General features: G+C 44.9%; 1 protein-coding gene across 6 annotated transcripts in view; it reads left to right on the top strand.

Moving 5' to 3' along the window:
- The first annotated feature begins 3,008 nt into the window (after positions 1 to 3,008).
- The window catches only part of Fndc3b (fibronectin type III domain containing 3B), a 288,833-nt gene continuing 271,105 nt past the window's right edge, over positions 3,009 to 20,736 (top strand). For 2 of the 6 annotated variants that reach the window (XM_076932205.1, XM_034499558.2), the window contains exon 1: positions 3,009 to 3,145. The gene's annotated coding sequence lies outside the window, so the exon portion shown is untranslated. Of the gene's footprint in view, positions 3,146 to 3,780; positions 3,918 to 20,736 lie in introns of those variants that run through there. The other 4 variants (XM_076932204.1, XM_034499559.2, XM_034499560.2 and 1 more) reach the window with 4 other exon arrangements.

Genomic DNA, 20,736 nt, shown 5'->3' with positions numbered 1-20,736 from the left:
AAAGCTAAGATAAGGTTTCAAAACGAGAGCAAGCCTGTGCCTGTCTATGCAGTAGCCTCAGCTACCCTGGGAGGAAGGATGCTGAGGCTGGGCAAAGGCAGGGCTTGTCGGAAGCTGGGTACACTAGCCACATCCACCTTTAAAAGCCTCCTAGGTCCAAAGGCTGCAGATCACAGGGATACAAGGCTTGAAGCTTCCCTGTTTCCCCTTAGGTCAGTGTTGCCTACCTTTTGTTACTTTGTAAATCCAGACCAGAGAAGTCTAATTTTGCTTCCTTTTGCTTTGTGTGAGGTAACCAACACTCTCCATGTGGTGACAGAATGTTTCACAACCTTTGTACTATGTTATTGTCTTAAATTTGAAGCATCTTTATCTGGATGTTAATTTTTGGATTTAAGTAAAAACCTAACCTCCTCAGGAGCATTGTTTTAACTGTAAGCATGGTTTTGTAATTTGGAATGCAGGGCCGGTGGCCCAGATTGCTGACACTTGGTAGTGGATCTGATCACTCTGGCTTGAGGCCCTTCTTCCCATTTCCAGAAACATGACTCTGGACCCAATCTTCAACATTTCCCAACTCCATTCAGAATAGGCCCCTCTCACTCCAGCTTTGTTCTATATCCCACTGTGAAAACAATCAACCTGGAAACCCATTTTGATTAGTTCATGCCTCAATAATCCCAATGTTTCCCATTGTATGAAAGCTAACTCCCTCAGTAGCCAGGAGCCTTGATCAAAAGTCCATCTTTTTCTTTGAAGCTTCTAATTTTCTGTCTCATTAATAGTTCTAGGAGAGACGACTTCATTCGCTCAGTCACTCATTCAAGGATGAATTAATATTTATTTATTATCAGGTGCTGGAAGTTGTGATTTTAGAAGGAAACAATGGCATAATTTTATAAGAAAATTCAGGCTCAGGTGCCATTGGTAACTTGCGTGTGGTAAGGATGTCTCTGCTTTTCCTTATGCACAGTGTATATGTATTTGCTACCTTTTGCAAGCATTTACTATGTTTCTTTTCTAGTACTAAACCCGTCTCAGAGGCTGGGCTAAGAGGCTGTTTAAAACACGGAGAGGCTATACACTGACACTCATATTGAAGTTAGCACATCATGTATGCATTGATTCTTCTTGAGAGCTGAGATTTGAGACAAGCCCTTATCGTCAGCTGGCTTCAGACTGATCTCCTCTCTCAGCTTCCAGATGGGTTACTAGGAAGGTGTCACCATACTTGGTGACAATGACTCTTGGAGAAATCCAGTAAATCTGTTGGGAGAAATAGGCAGAAATGTCTGCCCTCTTGTCTCCTCTGATCTTTTTCCATGTTTGTCCTTTAATACTTGGACTTAACCTTTCTTCTCTGAAGTTTGCACATTTATCTAGTCCTTCAAGTTTTCCCACAGGCCTTACAATCAATATATTCATCAAAAAGGGGGCTCTATATTCAAAGGACAGTTCTAGGTTGATATAGAGAGGAAGGAATGAACATCACTCAGCCAAGTGGAAGAGACAAACAAAAGCTTCCGAGCAATATGAGAACGGAAAATAATTAAGGAGAAAACAGCTACTGGCTGGCGGCTGGGAGGGGCCAAGTTGAGATGAGTAAGATGACCTCGGACAGAGAGGAAGAAGGCATGTACAAGGGTCAGGAATGTCTCTGGGAATCTGGGGAGTTAAACTAGGCTGAAAGGCATGGCTAGGGGAAGATGAAGAAGGCATTGTCCCAACTCAGAATGAATGGCATGAGCGCTGAGCTCTGTGGGCACTGCAGGAACCACTGCCTTGAAAGCATGTTTCCTTCCCAGATAGAGCTAAGATCTAGGATTAGAGTTGTATTTTAGAATGATGCATACAAGAGCCTTTTGGGGACATTGACATGAAAAGAGTCACTTAGGAGAGAGGGCTCAGCTTGCCTGTACGTACTTACTATCTTAAAAATAAAAGAGAATTGTAAATCCCACACAGAAAATAACTGTTTGTTAGGATTCATATGTTTTCTTGAGTTTTAATAAAAAGTAGTATTTCCTGTTTTTTTTTTTTTCCCCAATGATCGTGGTGGAACACTATAATAGTAGATGCTGGTGGAGTTATTTGGAATACCTAAGTAATAGAGGAGAGTTACTTATCTGATCTAATATCCCTGCTTCTAGAAAAAATTTTGGTTTATTTGTGGGCAGTATGGCACAGCCCCTTAACCACTGACAGAGCCTGTGTAACAGGAATATAGTACAGACTTAATTCATACACAATCAACAGCTTTTGCATTTGACACATAGATCCAGACAGACAACAGTCTTTAGGGCCAACAACACAGTTCAGTGTGTAAAGACACTTGTCCTCCAAGCCTGACAACCAGAGATGGGTTTCCAGGACCTCTGTAAGGTAGACAGGACTTTAAAGTTTCTTATCCACACAAAAGGCATGGCATGTAATGTACCTGAGGTCATATACACATTCACACATACAACAAAAATAAAGTATGCCCAAACTAAATATTAATGAAAACGAAAAGGAACCTGTCTTTACTCTTATGAGTAAAGGTGCCTAGCCGAAACTGAAAGGGAAAAATAGACATTTAAATTTTGGTATCGTAAAATTTGCTCATGCAAAATGTTGTGGAAAGTTAAAAGGGTGGCAAAAATCACTGAAAGATTCTTCTGGGAATTACAACTGTAAGAGACATTATGTGTTATAAGTGAAAAATAACATGTCAGCTTTAATAATTACTAAGAGCATACTGCATTTATAGTGATGATCCCACCATCAGAATCTCATTCAGAGTCTCCTAGTTCTCTTCAGCTCAGATTAGAGAACTCTCACTGTGTGTATCCTGGCCTGGTTTAGGGGAAAAGGACGGCCTCGCCAAGCTTGCGCTTGTAGCTGCGCATGTACTCCGAGGCTTACGGCAGTGGGCGGGGCCCGAATCCCCATGTGGTCCCGACATCATTGACATGGCGGAATCCCCCATCAAACCCTCCTGGTAGTTATTTGAGCAGCGGCGGCGGCCCGAGGAGGCGGCGGAGAGCAGCGGCGGGAGCGGCGGGAGCGGCGCAGGGGGCGGCGGGGATCCTGCGGGCGGCTGGCTGGGACGGCGTGGGCGACCCGGATTGCGGGTGCCCGGAGCCCCGTTTCAGCCTGAGGGGAGGTAAGGCGTGCGAGAGCGGCGGGCTGCCCGGGGACGTGCCACCCACAGTCGCTCTCGGGTCCCTGCGCTTCGGAGCCCCGGCCGGACACCGAGTCTGCCCGAGTGCGCTCCCGGCCCCAGAGCACTCGGGGATGCCCGAGGAAAACTTGGCTGCGGAGTCCGGGTCGCCCCGCGACCGCTCGGCTGCCCGAAGCTCCCGGCCGGGTAGGGGGCGGCCCCTCCAGCCCCCGCTTGCCGGGGAAGAAAGCGGAGGATGCGGGGCTCGGAGTTCCCCTCCTCCCCGGGCCATCGCTCCGAGGAATCCGCTCCCCCGCCCAGATCCCCGCGGCAGGACCGCTGCCCGGGAGGGGGAGGGCGCGCGGCCAGGCCAAGGAATCTTCGACGTGTCACTTTGGGAGGCTGTAGATTTCCATATGGTGGAGGGAGGAGGGCGTGCGTGCGCGCAGAGCTGGAAGTCGGGGCTGCCTCGGCCCCCTCGGGGGTGCCGGGCTGCGACCCGGGATCCGGGATGCTCGCGGGAAGGGTCCCTGGGCGACCGGTTGCCCCTGCCCCCGCCAGGGCCTCTTGGGGACACTCCCCGCCCGCCTCTGGCCACCTCTGCGCGCCACGTCCTCCCTCCCCGTCCTGCCCCCTGGGCTCCCCCCGGGCTGGGGGCGGGAACCGGCGGCCGCGGCTGGACTCGGCGAGCCAGGCGGCTGCAGGCTCGGGCGGGGGAGCGGGGCGCGGCGGGAAGCAGAGGACGACCCGGTGCGTGTGGGCCAGCGGAGCGCGGGTCAGTCGGTCAGGCTCGAGGGGCGCCCCTGCCGGGGGTGGGGCGGCCGGGCGACCCAGCGGGTGGAATCCGCACCCCGAGGCGGCGGGCGGGCTGGGCGGGCCGCGGGGACCGTCTGGTTCGGATGGCAGGCTGGAACGAGCTGTCGTGGGAAGGGCCTGTCAGTCCTCGCGGAAAGTGGGGCCCGGGGCTGTGCCCGCCTAGCGTCCCCAGCGCCCGGCCGCGGGAGCCTGGGGGACTCTGCGAGCGTCCCGGGAGACCTGGCTGGGCCGCCGGGCGGCGCCGCTGGCCGGGCGCCTTCCCGGAGTGAGCCGCTGGGGTTGGAGATTTTTCGAATCTCGGCTCCCACCCGGCGATCCCAGACGAAGGAAGCACTGGCATTTTATCCAGACAGTGCGGATTGCAGACTTCCTTAAAAGTTACAACTTTCTATTTTCTTTTCTCTCGGGCCCAGCGTTTTCTTTAAACAAAATGTAGAATTTGGCCGCGATGAGGCTGACGCTGGGGCCAAAAATGCACACGTTTATCTCCATCCTGGCTAGTCCCCCTCCCCCTCTTCCCTCCCAGGCTTAATCATATTTTGGAACTGGTGAGGGCTTTTGTTGGGTGGGCACCCTTGATTGCTTGTCTGTTTATTTTTTAATGTGCAACTAATTTGATTTGAATTTCCTCCAGTTTCCAGGCCTTACTAGGAGAAGCTAAGGGAGAGGGAATGTGCCACTTTTTTTTTTCTTTTTTATAAATGTGGCAAGAGGTGGGGCATTGGGAAAGGGGAGGCACCCTGGTTGTGGCAGAGTCAGTAGGAGCAGACAGACCCGGAAGAAAAGGAATCCGTTCTGCAATAACATTCTTTTTAAAACAACAACAAAACAATACAAAAGAAATCCAGGTTTTGAGCAAAAATTCACTGCTCTGGTTCAGATTTGAGTTCGTGGCGCTTCTGCATCTCCAAGTTAGGCTGGGACCCTGGGAACTTGAGTTATGCCACACAGCACATAGCAACTCTGACCTGGTTTTGTGACTTCTGTGGGGGCTGTTGGTTCACTTCTCATTGGAGGCTGACAGTGGATGCAGTAAAGACTGGTTTCAGTAAATTTCCTGGCTCCCTAGGAGCAGCTGTTGAAGAGGGTAAAGTCCCTGGGCATGCTTCTGGCCAGGAGGGCCAACCGGAGTTCATACTTACGGGGACCGGGGAGATACGCGGCAGCCTGCCTAAAAGTGAGGCCTTGTTGATTATTGTTTATAAAAGTTGCTGTCTTAGTATTGTTCTTAAACTTCCATGTGCGTTTCAAGCAGTTTATTTTGATGCTTATGAGAAAAAGCATTCTTGTGACAGGATCGTGGTTCCTCTAGCATCTTTAAGCATGTCAAGATCTTGTAGGGTGGGGGCTTGCAGTATCTAATGACAGTATATGCAGTGCCAGAAAGACATTTTGGTAATCTTTTAAGGCCCTTTAAAAATACCTGTGATCAGAGTGTTTGGAGGAGCCTGTCTTCTGGGGCTTCTAAAGGAATGTGGGGCTTGGGGATCTCTCCTGGCTGTTTGTTCCGTTGGCATTCATGTCCCTTCTGCCCAACTCTGAAGACTTCCATGATCCACAGGGAAGGGTCATAGAACAAAATATAGGATTGCATTGACAAAAGTTTTTCCGTGTGTGGTATTTTGAGACAGGCTTGGGCTGGCCTCTCTGAGCTGTCCTCCAGCCTCAGCCCCCTGGATGCTGGGTGACAGGTATGAACCATGTGCCTGTTCGAGATTGTACTAATAGTATATTCCTTCTTAGATAAACATCATTTCTGCCCTTTACACATTATTTGATTAAAATTTGAATATTCCAATTTCAGTTGTAGTAAATGGACATTTAATAAACAAGGCCATCTAAGTTCACAGAAATCAAGGCACCAGCGATTCAGAATAAGGTCCAGTAGTTTCTCCAGGGATAGAAATGGTCCTGTCTGGAATGTCATACTGCAGCCAGGAGGCACATGTAATCCAGCGTTTGAAACGTGGCTCTGTGACTCAAGAACTGTCGTTTGAATTTTATTTTTTTTTCCAAATTATGTTAAACTTAAATTCAAAACACAGAACTTTCAGACTCCCAAGTCTATTGACCTTCAACTGAGCTGTATTGTTTTTTGAATCACTAAGTTAAGTGTTCTTTCTTTACCACCAGAAGATGTCTCTGTCTCTCTCTCTACATACATATATATGTGTGTGTGTGTGTGTGTGTGTGTGTGTATATATGTGTGTGTGTGTGTATATATATGTGTGTGTGTATATATACACATATATATGTATATATATATGTGTATATACACACATATATATATGTATATACACACACACACATATTTGGGATTGAACCAATGGCCTTGTGTATGCTGGAGGCAAATATCCTCCTACAGTGCTAGAGCCTCCGCTCAGCTCTTGAATTCATATTCTAAATAGAATTTGAAGTCTGGGGTAGGTGTGCCTCAGTGTGCTTTTCCAAACAGAGTGGAAAGTTAGCTGCTTACATCTTAAGGTGCATCTTTGTCGTAGTCAGCACTGATGGGCAGACCTGTATCTTAGCAATCTAGTTGGAATAGTTGTATGTAGTACTTGCTGGTAAAGGAACTAATTCTTGCATTCATTTCAGTGTAATAAAGTAGCATAGCCAAGTATGGTGGCTCACATCTGTAATCCTGGCATCCGAGAGGCAGAGGAGGGAAGATCAGGAGATGCTAGCCCGGCTTACATAGTAAATTCCAGGTCAGTTTGTCTACAGAGACTCTGTCTCTCTCCCGAAGGAGTGTAAATATTAGGAAGCAAGATGAAAGCGGTTCACAGAGTTGGAAGGAACAGAGCCACACCCCTCGCATCCACATCACCTGCTCCTCTAGAACCTTCGTTTAAAGTGACTTTCTGAGGTTGTCTTTGTGGAGCTACAGCAAGCCACAGTAAGAAGATAGCCACACAAACACAATTCCACCTCTAACAACAACAAAAAAATAACAGGAAGCAACAATCACTGGTCCTTAATATCTCTTAACATCAATGGACTCAATTCCCCAATAAAAAGACATAGACTAACGGACTGGATACATAAATAGGACCCAGTATTTTGCTGCAAAGGGTATAGTAGCCTGCATTTGTGGTCTCTTAGGGTCTGCATCTCCTCTGCCCAGGATCTTCTGGCTTTTGGAATCTTTGTTGAGAAGTCTGCTGTAATTCTGATAGGTGTGCCTTTATATGTTACTTGACCTCTGAAGAATTTAAGTAGCCTTTCTATTAAAATATAAAATTAAATTATCAAGCAAGGTGTAGTGGTACATACCTTTAGTTCCAGCACTCAGGAAGCAGAGGCAAATGGATCTCTATAAGTTTGAGGCCAGCCTGGTCAACATAGGGAACTCTAGCCAAGAGCTGGACTATATATATATATATATATATATATATATATATATATATATATATACATATACACATACACACATATACATATACATATATATATATATATATGCTGTATAGTGAGACATAGCACCTCCCACCCAATCAATTATCAAATGTTAGATTTATTGACAGATTGTACTAGACTAAATCAGCAGAAATGACCCTTTGCAATAAACAAACACAAAATTATTTTTGATAAGTGGATTTAATTAACATATGCTACATTTTTTTGACTTTCATTTGGTAAAAGAAATTACAAAAACTTCCCAATCTCCTATGAGACAGTGAAAACCCAAGAACATTCATCTGACTGGATCCTATCTGCAGATATCCCAGAAACCTTTTGTTTTTGTTTTGAGGGTAAGGGGAGGGTGGCAGAGACAGGAATGGGCACCCTTCATACCTCACTGCAGCAGGAAGTTCAGCTTAGTGTGTAAAAGTGTTTAATTTGTAAAAATTATTTTCCCCATGAGATATAAAGAAAAGAAATACATCTTAACTCCAGGAGTAGTATTTTATTTGTGAATGCATGTGAAAACATATGTATCTGGTGTGGAGGCCAGAGTTCTCTCTGTCACTGTCTGCCTTATTCTCTTGAGACAGGGACCCTCCCTGAACCTGGAGCTGGCTTGGCAGCCACAAGCCCAACAGTCCTCCTGTCCCACCTCCCATTGTGCTGTGGTTACAGGAGCCTGTGGCTGCAGCAGGCTTTTAAACTGGGTCTGGGGATTTGAACTCAAGTCCTTATGCTTGCATGGAAGGAAGCACTTGTACCCACTGAGCCTTCTCTCCGGTTCCTCCTGTGTATCTGTTTAACCACTTGGGCTGGTTTCTCAAACAGTTCAGGAATAGAAAAATGAGAAATTATGTCTTTTTATTAGGATTTAAAAGGAAATTTGTTTTTAATTATGTGTATAACTGTGTGAGCCAGTCCATGTGGGTGCAGGTCCTCTTGGAGGCCAGAGTGTAAGGTTTCCTGCAGCTGGAGTTACAGGTTGTGAGCTATCTCAGGTTAGTGCTGGGAACTGACCTCTGTCTTTCCGTAGGAGCACTGCAAGCTCTTAGCTCCTGAGACAGCTTTCCAGCTCAAACTTTATTAGGATTTTAAAGAAGCAACTTCTGTGTTCAGTATAAAGATAACCTGAATATGTGTGTATCCTTCAGGGTTACAAGGATAATAATCACAGGTCATAATTGTGATTCCAGAACACAGTAGAATCCCAAAGACTTATGGCAATGAATCAGTTTTAAATTGCAGTATTATTTTAGTGTGAATATAAATCACGTTGCCTCCAGCTATTGGAAAGTTATAAATTCAACCACAGGCAAGGCATTGGTTAATGAGAGCATTGAGCCGTTTGAATGTCTTGTTCATACCCATTCCTGGCCGTGGGGAGCATTTCACTATTTTCACAGAATCAGGATAAAGAACTGTGTTATAAATAGAATTATAGTGTCCTAGGGAGTGTGCCAAATATGGAAACAAGATTTAACCACGATATATGCGTGGTTCAGTTTGTTAGGACATCAAGATACAAATGAGAGACTTACTGTAGTCTTAAAGCTGTCGAGTGACAGGCAGAGATTGAGGGCTGAATCTCAGCATGAGTGTGGTGTCAGCAGACACTGTTTGTCAAGGAATCATTTTCCTTTGCACCTATGTGTCTCTGGCAAACTTTAAAACCTCTCTTAAGTCTCCCCATCTTAGTATAAGGAGAAAACAACGTGTATCTTTTAAGCCACTTATACATGTTAGTCTGTGTCTTTAAAAAGGTTTGACAAAGCTTTACATGAATTCAGTAGTTCCTTATTATGACAGAGTTTCAATTGGAGCTGGCCCTGTGTGATTTGCATTTTAGAGACCATGGATTTGTGCTGAGACAGTTTGAAACTCAGTTACTTTCCTTTTTGTGGTCAGTTAATACAACTTTAAGCTTAGATGTTTCCTATTTACTCCTCATCACCAGTGGAATAGGTCCTGCCCCTAAGTCAACCTCTCTGTGCTGTTTGGCTGGACCAGCATTGTTGAATGCGTGGGCAGGCCAGTGTGGCTTTCTCAGTTCAGGGTCATTGTCAGATGAAGCAGGAAGTGCAGCTTCTGAGAGGAGATTCCAAGACAGAATGACAGGCAAGGCTTTAGTCCTTGTGTTATCTGAGCCTTTTATTTGAACTTTTCAACACTTGCAGCTGGGAAAAGAGTCTTGTTTTCAGGGCCAGCCAATCTCTGCAGCCTCCCTGCTTTCCACATTGGAGACACAATGGCTTCTCGTTGATGTCAGCGTACTAGAGCTGGAGCGTGTTTCCTGGTAGAACTCTTTCCAGGTAGACCTTAGCCCTTCGCTGTTGGGAATGCATGTGGGTGGTGGAAGAGCAGATTTGTTCTTCAGTTTACACGACGGTATTTGAACTAGTAAAGTACCCATAAACAGAGGCTTCGTACTAGCCTTGAAGCGGGTGCTGTGCTATGTCTTAGAGTTGTGGAACATGCTTGGATCCTGGTGCTGGACGGGGGCACTCTGTCAGACTGAGCACGTGAAGGTGGTTTGAGATTACCTGACCCCTTCACAAGGTCCAGCCAAGAAGAACCCAGTCTGAAGTCCTGGCTCACCTAGGTGACAGCTCTTTGTAGTAGATTTAGTAACAAGGATCAGTCCATGGAGACCAGAGGTATGTGGGACAGGAGCTGCAGGATAGGAGGATGAGGAGGTTTAAAATTACAGCCTGTCGTCTTGTAAGGTTGCATGGATAGCCTGCCAGTGAGGATGTTTCCTCCCGTGAACATAGATCAATCTTTGATTTTCTTTTCCCTGCGCTGGTTTGAGATGCGCTAGTTCCGAATTCATAACTTCTAATATCCTTGGCAATACCGTCAAGTCCAGCACAGCTCTTAACCAGAGCTCCTGTTAGATCTCAAGACTATAGTGTTGTGTGTGTGTGTGTGTGTGTGAGAGAGAGAGAGAGAGAGAGAGAGAGAGAGAGAGCGAGTGTGTGTGTGTGTGTGTGTGTGTGTGTGTGTGTGTGAGAGAGAGAGAGTGTGTGTGTGTGGTGTTATGAGATGGTGTTGAGCTAAGGGCAAAGAGAGTTGAGGTTTTGGTATCCGTATTTAAAGTGTCTTGTGTTAAATGACTGTATTTGAGCTGAGACTGTAATTTTATTTCATACCCTTACTGATGCAGAAGACATTTAGATAGGTTAGATGTGTATTCCTTTCCTATTTCTACTAAAGAAAGACATTCTTGGTGGCTGGAGGAATTTACCAGAAATAATCAAGTATCTTTGAATACATCTGTGATGACTAATCTTGGTTGTCAACTTGACACACCTGGGAAGAGCAACATCAGTTGAAGAATTGCCTCCATTGAATGGCTTGTGGGCCTGTCTGTGAGGCATTTTCTTGATTGACAATTATGAAGCTGGTCCGGAAGGCAGGCCCAGCCCACTGTAGGTGGTACCATTCCCTAGGTTGGTTGGTGGTCCTGGGTTTATAAGAAAGGTAGCTGAACCTAAATCTGAAAGCTCTCCAGTCAGCAATGGCCCTCTGTGCTTCAATTCTTGTCTCTATGCTCCTGCCTTGGCTTTTTCCATGATAGAGTGTAACCTACAAGCTAAATAACCCCTCCCCCTATGGTTGGTTTTAGTCAGTTTTTTCTCATAGTAACTAAAAGCAAGCTGGACTGACATCTCGGTATATTTTACACCCGTTACTCAAGCCTAAAGTTTTGTTTGTTTGTTTTTTTTTAACATGACTACTCTAGGACTAGATTTGTCAACTTAGAAAATATTTATTTTCTGGGAATGGTAGCACATGCCTTTAGCCTCAGCACTTGGCAGGTGGATCTCGGTTGGAGGCTAGCCTGGTCTACAGAGTGAGTTCCAAGACAGTCAGGGCTCCACTAAAAAGTCTTGTCTCAGAAAACAAAACCAACTCATATGTTTACTGTGAATTTACCCCACTGTTTGTTATTGCCGTCTCCATGTGCATGGCCGTGATGGCATGCCCTGGACACAACGAGCCTCCTAGGGGCCACACTACCACGGCAACGGGATGCTCCGAGTAGCCACCAGCTACCAGTAGCTTTTCCATTAGAGACTTAGCCTCCTGAGATGTCCAACTCTTTACAGGAGGGTAAAATCTTTAATATATTCTTAGGATCTGTGCTCCATTTTCTCTTCTCTTTTAAGAGGTTTTCTAGGAGGTTCCTGGGGGCATGTAAGGTACAGCACTCACCCTGTGTACCAGGTCCTCCATTAGATTTCATGCAGAGCACTTAATAGTAGGCAGCAATAAAGCCAGCTGTTATCCTTTGTTGTTTAAATCAATCGAGGAACATATGAAAGTGATAAACTTTGCTGTCTCTGGTTTTTTTCTATTGTATGTTTTCTTATCTCAGAAAAAGGAGTCCTGTGTTAGAGTAACAGTCTGGATTATTGAATCAGAGAATCCTTACAAATACATTGGATTAGAACGCTTGCGTGTTGCTCTTGGGCTTGTAAAACGGTATATTTTCTGTGGAAAACTTTTTTGTGGTTCATAAAAATGTTCCACCAGAAGTATCCTGTTGGCAGCAACTTCATTCTGAGGTTTTGATCCAGAAGAAAGAGGGGACTCAGCTGTGTCTTGGAACCCTGTGAAGGGACATGCTGAAAGATGGCCAAATGGTGAACTTGTTATTGTACTTTGTGACGATTTTAAGACGTATGAGGAAGCTGAAACATGTAATCTGGTAGCACAAAGTCTTCTATTATCTACATAGCCCAGGCTGGACTCTAGTTGCCCTGTAGCTCAGGATGACCCTGACCTTCTGATCCTCCTGTTTTTACCTCCTAAGTGCTTAGATTAAAGGCTTCATGGGCAGCATACACATTGTTCTGTGCTGTGGGCCTCTAACAGGGCTTCCGGCTTGCCAGGCAGACTCTCCCCACTGAACAACCCCAGGTTCCCTCTACCTTTTAACTGGGTTCAAGTGAAGAGGAGGCAGTAAGCAAGTGGCAGAGAGTGACAAAGGCCTCGTAGTACTTCCATGAGTCAGGTAGCCTGTTGGTATTTACGGCCCTGTAAGAGCACAGGGCCATTTTCGTGCCATGCAAGGCGAGCCACAGAGAACTCGGATCTTGATGCACAGTTGCATTCTTGAAGCTTTGACACTCATTTGCTTTTAAGAAGCACATTGGCTTTTCCGTCAAGTCACTCAGTAGTCGTGCTGGACATTGTCGCTTAAGAGATTGGATAAGAAACCTGAGCATCATGTGTAAATTACACACTCATGACACTGAAACACACATAAAAATGCCATGGAAAGACTTATATTCTCATACAAACACTGTCAGGAAAGGCAGTTACTTACTACTACTTACTGTTGCACAAGGCATTGTCCATTTATTTCTGAGTCTTGGGAAATGGTGAACTCATAGGGTGTGGCAGCAGTGTGCAAGTGTCATCTCTACGTGGTATAGTTTCTCTTGATTATAACCATATATAACCGTATATTGCATACTCTATATAGTATATAAACACTACCGTATATGTAAGTAGCTTGGCGAAACACCACCACATGAGTGTTTGTGTCATGGCTGGTCATTTTTGGGACCTTTTTTTCTCAAGAGGAAAGAAAGCTATAATTCCCAAGCAATAGGAAAAAATGCTAGAGCCACAGTCTTATATTGAGGAGGAAAATGAAGAACACAGTCACAGTGAGCTTAAGAATTACTAAGGGGAAAATGTCCCATTCTTTGCCTATGATCAGTACGTTCCAGTGCTATCATGTTAGATATGTTATTGTTTTCTCAAATTTGAACATCTAGAACTTTCCACAACATGTCCACTTCAGGGTTGTTGATTGTTGGACTTGTGAGTCTTGGGAAACTCAGATTGCCTTATTGTCTCTCTGGACTCTAGGGGTGACTGCTGATATAAATTGGGTTTTCCCTTTCCTTCCCTCCTCCCCTCCTCTCCCTTTTCTTGGTGTTGCTGAGATGGTACCCAGGGCAAGTGTGCTACGTGCAAGCACTTACCCCGGCTGGAGTCTGAGTTGGCATTCTTCTTCTGAAGAATCTTGCTAATTATAGACATTTTGAGTTCCTATTGTTGTGTTGTGGTTTTTTTTTTTTCTCACTCTGGGAAATAAACACTTAATCAAATTAAAGACATGGTTACCTTTTGTGTAAACCTAGGTGTTTATCACTATTTTAGAAAAATCAAAGTTCTCCTGAAATTTTGTTGACTTTCCCCCAATTCAGATTGCTGATTTAGAAAAGTTTCTGTGTGCTAAAAATGTGGCCTTTGATTATATAGGTTTTGCTTGTTACTGGACCCAATTCAGAGATTATAACCACACACACACACACACACACACACACACACACACGTGTGTATATATACACAGATATATGCATTTTACATAAGGTATACACACATATACATATATAATATATACATATTATATAATGTATACACACATATACATATTATATAATATATGTGTGTGCTATTATTATATATATTTTAAATCAAGGTTTGTCATATGGCCCAGGATGGGTTAGAACTTGCTTTATAGCCTAGGATAATTTCAGACTCTTGATGCTTCTGCCTCAGCCTCTGGCCTCTGAGGTGTTGGGATAACAGGCATGTAATCCCACCACAGCAACCATGCCTGGTTCCACATTTATTATTTCGCTTGTTTCTTTGTGCTTGGAACAGTGTGTGTTTGTATTCCCAGGTAGCTGAATATTAAGGCCAAGCAGAACTGAATGCCTCTCATGTGCTTTAACTTGTCTATTGCCCGGAAACCTAAAATTTATATTTTTGGTATAATAAAATAATAATATTCTGGAGCTCTCCCAAGAGGGAGATGTTTTTCCTGGGTTGTTTTCTGTAATACCAACTTAAGTTTAGGAAGGAGAATGGAGAGGGCAGAAGTAGGCTTTTCAGAAAGCCACATATAAGATGCTGGTGCGTGGGGAGGACAGAGGCACTTGCTTGAAGAGGTACTGGTGAAGTGGCACAGCGTGCAGACGTGTCATATGCTATCCCAGAGAGACTCTTAACTCTCATGAAGTTCACCTCTGTGTCTTTGAGTTAAATTGTTTTGTGGAGTAAGATGCTGCACCCCTAATTTGCACCTGGAAAAGCAAACACATTCCGATTACTGACCTGTCTCTGTTTTCACAGTGGACTGTGTGGTGAAGTCGGTTGGACCAAAGCAGCCAGAGGTCTGGGACATACAGGACTCCTTATTGCTGGAGAGAGGCTCCTGCAGTTAATTAAAGGTGACCTCAAGATTTGGAGGAGCCTGGAGCCTGGACCTTCCTGGACAGCCAAGGCTAAACCTGGCAAGCTGGCAGCCCTAAATGCTTCCTTTGTTAGAAGTCACTTAGCTCTCTACTCTGTCTTTAGAAAGTGAGTTCATGAGAGGTGAGTTAAGGACAAGAGTCTGAAGGGAGGCCTTGCTGGTTTCTGTCCTTGTAAAGTTTGTGTGGACAAAGGGCCTGTGAGGATGCTTGGAAGGATGGCCACCCAAGGATATTTTCATGCTCCTTCACAGGGACCTGATCACGGTGCAGAAGGACATGGGTGCTGTCCCCGTATGGGTGACAATGGTTCAGACCCCTTTCCTGTTTGGCTGTGTATGCCAACACAGGCAGCACCCCACAGAAGTGGTTCTTAAAGCTCTGATGTCTTTGAGTCCCCTCGTCAGAGGGACCTCATCTTAGCTGCCAGGCAGGTTGCTGGTTGGTGGTACATCCTTCATGACAACAGGAAGAAAAGTTGATGTGTAAGAAAGTGTTTAATTTGTATCAAGTTATTTTTCATACAAGATACAAAGAAAAGAAATACATCTTAACTCCAGGAGTAGAGTGTTTCATTTGTGAATGCATGTGCACACATATGTATCTGGTGTGGAGGCCAGAGTTCTCTCTGTCACTGTCTGCCTTATTCTCTTGAGACAGGGACCCTCCCTGAACCCGGAGCTGGCTTGGCAGCTACAAGCCCAACAGTCCTCCTGTCCCACCTCCCATTGTGCTGTGGTTACAGGAGCCTGTGGCTGCAGCAGGCTTTTAAACTGGGTCTGGGGATTTGAACTCAAGTCCTTATGCTTGCATGGAAGGAAGCACTTGTACCCACTGAGCCTTCTCTCCGGTTCCTCTTGTGTATCTGTTTAATCACTTGGGCTGGTTTCTCAATGCTTTACCACTATCATCTACAAGTGAAGATTTAGTTAATTAATTTTGGGTAAGAGATACCAAAATTTGCTTTCGTATCTGCCCCTGCCCCCACACACCTTATTTTGCACTAAGGCTGGCTATATAGTCCTGCAACTCACTGTACAGAGCAGACTGGGTTCAAGTTTCCCATGATCCTCTTGACTCTTCAGTGCTGAGATTACAGGTGCACACCATGGAACTCTGCTCTGTACATTCATATTTGAGGAAATTATTAGGAAATCCCAGTCTTTTAGGAAGTAAGTTCATTCTTAGAAATCTTTTTTTTTTTTTTTTTTTTTTTTTTTTGTTCTTTTAAAGAGGAGGTCTGTGACAATGGTGGAAGAAATAGATTAATAAGTTTGTAAGCTTATGTTTTACTTCAGGCTATATTTATCAGCATATAAAATTGCCATAGCAGTTCATCGTTATTGAAGAGACGGTTATTTACAGGCTTATTTGGTTTCTGGATATAATTTTAACCTGCTCTGTTACCCATCTTTCATCCTTAGATATTAGCAGTACCTGTGGAATCTAAGAGATCTCGGAATGTAACTTTTTTAGCCTTTTTCATTTGCTTTTTATAGATTTGGGGTCAACGTGGAAACAGTGATGCTTTCTATTTATGTATCAACTTCTGATTCTTTTAAATTACTTCATGCTTCTTAAGAGCTTATTGAAAGGATGGAGAAATGGCTCAGCAGTTAAGAGCACTGGCTGTTCTTCCAGAGAACCCAGGTTTGATTCCCAGCATCCACATGGCACAACTGTCTGCAGCTTCAGTTCCAGGAGATCTGATACTCTCACCCATGCAGGCAAAACACCAATCTGAATGAAATAAAAATAAATAAAGTTTTAAAAGCTTATTTAAATCCACCAGGACATAGCACTTGGTTAGGGAAGAAGAGAGGACTCCAGTCAGCGTCTCTTTTGACTGTAGTTTTTGGGTCCCATGTGTTTGCCGTTCATTTCCTTGTTTGGCAAGTTTGTCTTTGCTAATTTGAGGAGCCTGGGATAGTGGGCATGGACCAGCGTGTAGGCGGCCACTTGAGAAAGGATATGGCACCAGCCAAGGTGAGTGAGTTTGTTCCAGTACACTTCACGTGGGACGACATTTTCCCGTTCACTGAGTCATGGGTGACCGTTCTGTGCTGCTCGCAGCTGCTGGGAAGATGAACCAAGAACTTCTCCTCCCTTTCCCTAAGAGAAAACAATGAAACCGATGGAGGTAGGAGGTATTTGTATGTCTTCAGTACTTTGTATTTCTAGTCTTCTATAACATTTTTCAAAAAATCATGGTCAACAAGTGTATGCATTTTTTTCATGAAGAAAAATATAGAATGATGTTTTAGAAAGTTAAACTGTAGGACATGTTGGATTGAAATGAAACGTCTTTTTAGGGAAACCATTTCTTTGGCATTCTTGAGCCCTGGTGCATAAATAATAGATGATTATCACATAGTTTTCATACTTGGGGGCCATGGGAAATTACTCACTTAGCTTGGAATTCATGCTTTGGTAAGAAGAGAAACCCTAACTTCAGTGATTTGTAGCTGCTGGCTGAGCCGGAGTGCCTTGGAGGGTTTGGGCTTGGGGTCCTGTTTTGTCCAGTCTGTGTCTAGTCTGTCAGGAGGACTGCTTAGGGCTAGCACCTGCTCAGAAGGTGACGACTGCCACCCTGTTATCTTGACGTTTTAGTCTGGGCTCTCAGAGACTGTGAGGAGCATGTCACAATGGGATGGTAGTTACTAAAACAGTGCAGTTGCTTTAAACATCTGTGCGTCAGCCTTCCTCTGGGCTGTGACGCCTCCTGTGTTCACGTGACTGCTCATCCATGCCACTCCTGAGCTGTTTGTGTTAGTGAGGTCATGGGGGTTAGAGTGAGGCAAATCGAGCTGGAGGCACTGCTGGCAGCGGTGGGATGGGTGGGGAAGGCATCTCTTTAGGGCAAGCATTGCTCTGTTGCTCTTGGTGGCTTATTCCTTCTACCGTCTTGCTTTCTCCCTGCCTCTGTGAAGAGAGCTTGTTCCTTTTTAAGTATCTCTGTGTGACTCATCTGCTGCCCATTCTTCTCTGTCTAGGATCAGAGGAAGTTTAAGGCAGAATCCCTCTCTTCCACCCTTCCCCCTTTTATGTGGACATCTTTCATTTTAATGTTAGATCCAACCTTGACATGAGTGGGTTGAAACCATGGGGACCCCAGAACTGTCCTTCCATGTCTGACTGAGCACCTCAGATCCCCCCTTCTCTCTCTTTCCCCCTCCTCTTTTCCTCTCTTCGTCCCTCTCCCCTCTTCATCAGAACACATTGGCAAGGTACAGTGAGGACCAAGAAGTAACTAAGCCACTGTTTTTTGTTCTTCGTGTATGGATGTCCTTTTTTATTAAAGTGACCTAAAGGGCCTGCAAGACGGCTCGGCAGGTTAGCGGTTCTTTAGGTGCAGGCCTGGCAATCTACGTTTACCCCCAGAACCCATCTAAGTGTATAAGAGAACTGAACCTACCAGGTTGTCATCTGACCATCACACATGGCAGTGATGAGGAGGATGATGAAGAAAATAATAGAGGGCACAGAATATGCCTAGAGTAGCTTCAGACTGTAGACAAGCCTTACCCTCCCCGACCTCTTGTAAACGAGAGACTTTGCCTCACAAACATAAAAGATGAGAACTGCACTAAGCTCCGGCCAGCTGTTTACTGGCAGGTTCGTTTGTAGACATAAACACAGTTGACTGGACGGATGATAGGGGCTGGAGCCTGTCCTGCTGCTCGAGTGTGAGTGAGCTCGGGTTAGGCCTTCATGCTGGGGAAAAAATAACATTCCCCTTTCCTTTTTAAAGCTGGGCAGTCATTCAGGCACACTGATGGAAAGGGAAGGTCAGTTCCTCCCGAGCCCTGCCTGAGCGCAAGCCTGGGGCCATGTTAATAATGGCAACCCCATTATTTTCTTACAGTAGGCAGGAAGCACTGTCTACACACATTAGATCTGTTCCAGTGGCCCTGGGCTGGAAAGAAAGAAAATCTAATTTTCTGACTTGCAAGGAGGAAAGAAAAAAAAAAAAAAAACTCAACAGTTTACCATAGAGACTCACTGTTAGAGTAGGAAGAGTCATTTTAAAAACTTGAAAGTCTTTCCTTTTAATTATTGGAACATTTGGCCCTTTCCTATATGGAAATCAAGAACAGGTTTCTGTGCAAACTAGGTGTGTAGACATTGTTTCCTATTATATGTCAGAAATGACCCAATTTTGGCCTGTCTGTCCTCCCTCCCTCCCCTCCTCTCCGCTTCTCTCCCTTCTTACCTCCTTCCCTCCTTTTCCCCCTCCCCATCTCCTTTCTCCTTCTCTCCCTCCCTACCTCCTTCCCTCCTTCCTCCTTCTCTCCCTCCCCACCTCCTTCCCTCTCTCCTCCTTTTCTCCCTCCCCACCTCCTTCCCTCCCTTCCCCTTCTTTCCCTTTCCACTTCCTTCCCACCCTCCCCCTTCTCTCCCTCCCCACCTCCTTCCCTCCCTCCCCCCACTGAACCACGTGTTTGCCAGTCATCCACATTACTCTGGGAGTTGGCAACCTGTGGCTCCCGATCACTGTGCAGGTTTATAAACAGTACTCGGGCTGGGGAAGTGGCTCAGCTGATAAAGGACTTGCCTGGCATGCCTGAAGCCCTGGGTTGGATCGCTAGAGCCATGGCATCAAACTGCCATGGTAGGACACATCTGTAATCTCAGAACCCAAGAACTAAAGGCAGAAGGGTCAAGAGTTCAAGTCCATCTTCAGGCCGTGTGTTGAGTTTGACGTTAGCCTGGGTTACATGAGACCCTTTCACAAGCACATACATGTACTCATGTGCAACATCCATGTTGCAGAAAATCTGTATATCCATTAGGGCAAGAAGTTACTTTGTGGTGTCTGTAGCAAGAAAAAAATAGCACTGTTACAGAGAAACCATGATGTGAACGTGTTGTCACCTGTGACAGCTTTGCTGCCTTGAGAGGTAGTCTCATGGGTGACTTGGACCCTGCACTGATTGGTCATATGTGCTGTGTTTAAGATTTTTTTCTTTCAGTGTGATAACCACTTAAAAAAAAAATCTTGGCTTTTCTTATAAGCCAAGAGAGCTTTATTACAATTTTGATAGATTCTTTGTTTTCTTGAGATGTTTTATTATGGCTTCTTAGTTGTGTAATTCATTCTGAGAGCCTCAATATTCATGAAATCTATCATGTGAGGAAGACCTTGAGTCACAAGGACCTGCTTATAGTACCCTCCTCCTGGGGGGGGGGGGGGTGGGTAGGCGGGCGGCTGCTTCAGTCAGTGGGAGATGGCCTGTAGTTCATGCTGAAGAAAACTTTATGCTCACTGTAGCTCAGGCATATGTTCATCTTACATTGACGGTGTGTACACGTAGAGCTTTTGGTTGCTTTCTGAAATCATACCTTGGAAAGAAAGGACCTTCCCACACCTTTGAAGGAAGACAGCAGTGAACGGAGGTGCTTTGTTTCACCAGCAATTTTCTTTCTCTTTGTGCTAATTAATTAGTAAAGCATTGGGTACAAGGCTGCCTACAATGTTGGCCCCTTTACCTTTGACAAGTTATCCACGTTAATTAACGTTATTGCCAGTATCATGGCTGCCAGCATTTTCCATGTTCATTTGCCTCATTTATTACAAGCGCATACAAGGGGTCAGTACTTGGTCAGCGTCAGGACTTCATGATCTGGATGATAGTACACGATCTGATACATATCAGAGGAAATGCTTTCCTAACCTTTTCCAAGTTTTACATTTCATTTATAATATGACTAGGCTTTCTTTGCGGCCTTTCCCATATCAGGGGCCCACAGACCATTGTGTTGGGGTATCTCTGAGATCAGAGGTTGGGGTATCGCTTCTCAACTCTCAACACTAATTATGACTTGTGACATGGAGTGGAGACTTCCAGGTTTATATATAGCAAGATAATTAAACGGCTTAGAGATTTTTCTCCTGCTAGCCAAAGATTTGGGTGTAAAACTTTTGATCTGAGAAATTACTTGGTTGGGTATTTAGGTTTAAAAGTGGTTTATGGATTGTTAAGTGTCTGGACTGGTGTAGAGTGATGTGTGTATCGGAACCCCATCTAATGTACTTCGGTTTGGAGAGAAATTAGGGCACAGACACAGGTTAGGCGTGATTGTTTATTTTTCTTA

The sequence above is a fragment of the Arvicanthis niloticus genome, chromosome 4, assembly GCF_011762505.2.
Source record: "Arvicanthis niloticus isolate mArvNil1 chromosome 4, mArvNil1.pat.X, whole genome shotgun sequence".
In the NCBI taxonomy this organism is placed as follows: domain Eukaryota; kingdom Metazoa; phylum Chordata; class Mammalia; order Rodentia; family Muridae; genus Arvicanthis; species Arvicanthis niloticus.
Note: the sequence above shows the minus strand (reverse complement) of the source record. Positions and strands in the feature narration are given on the sequence as shown.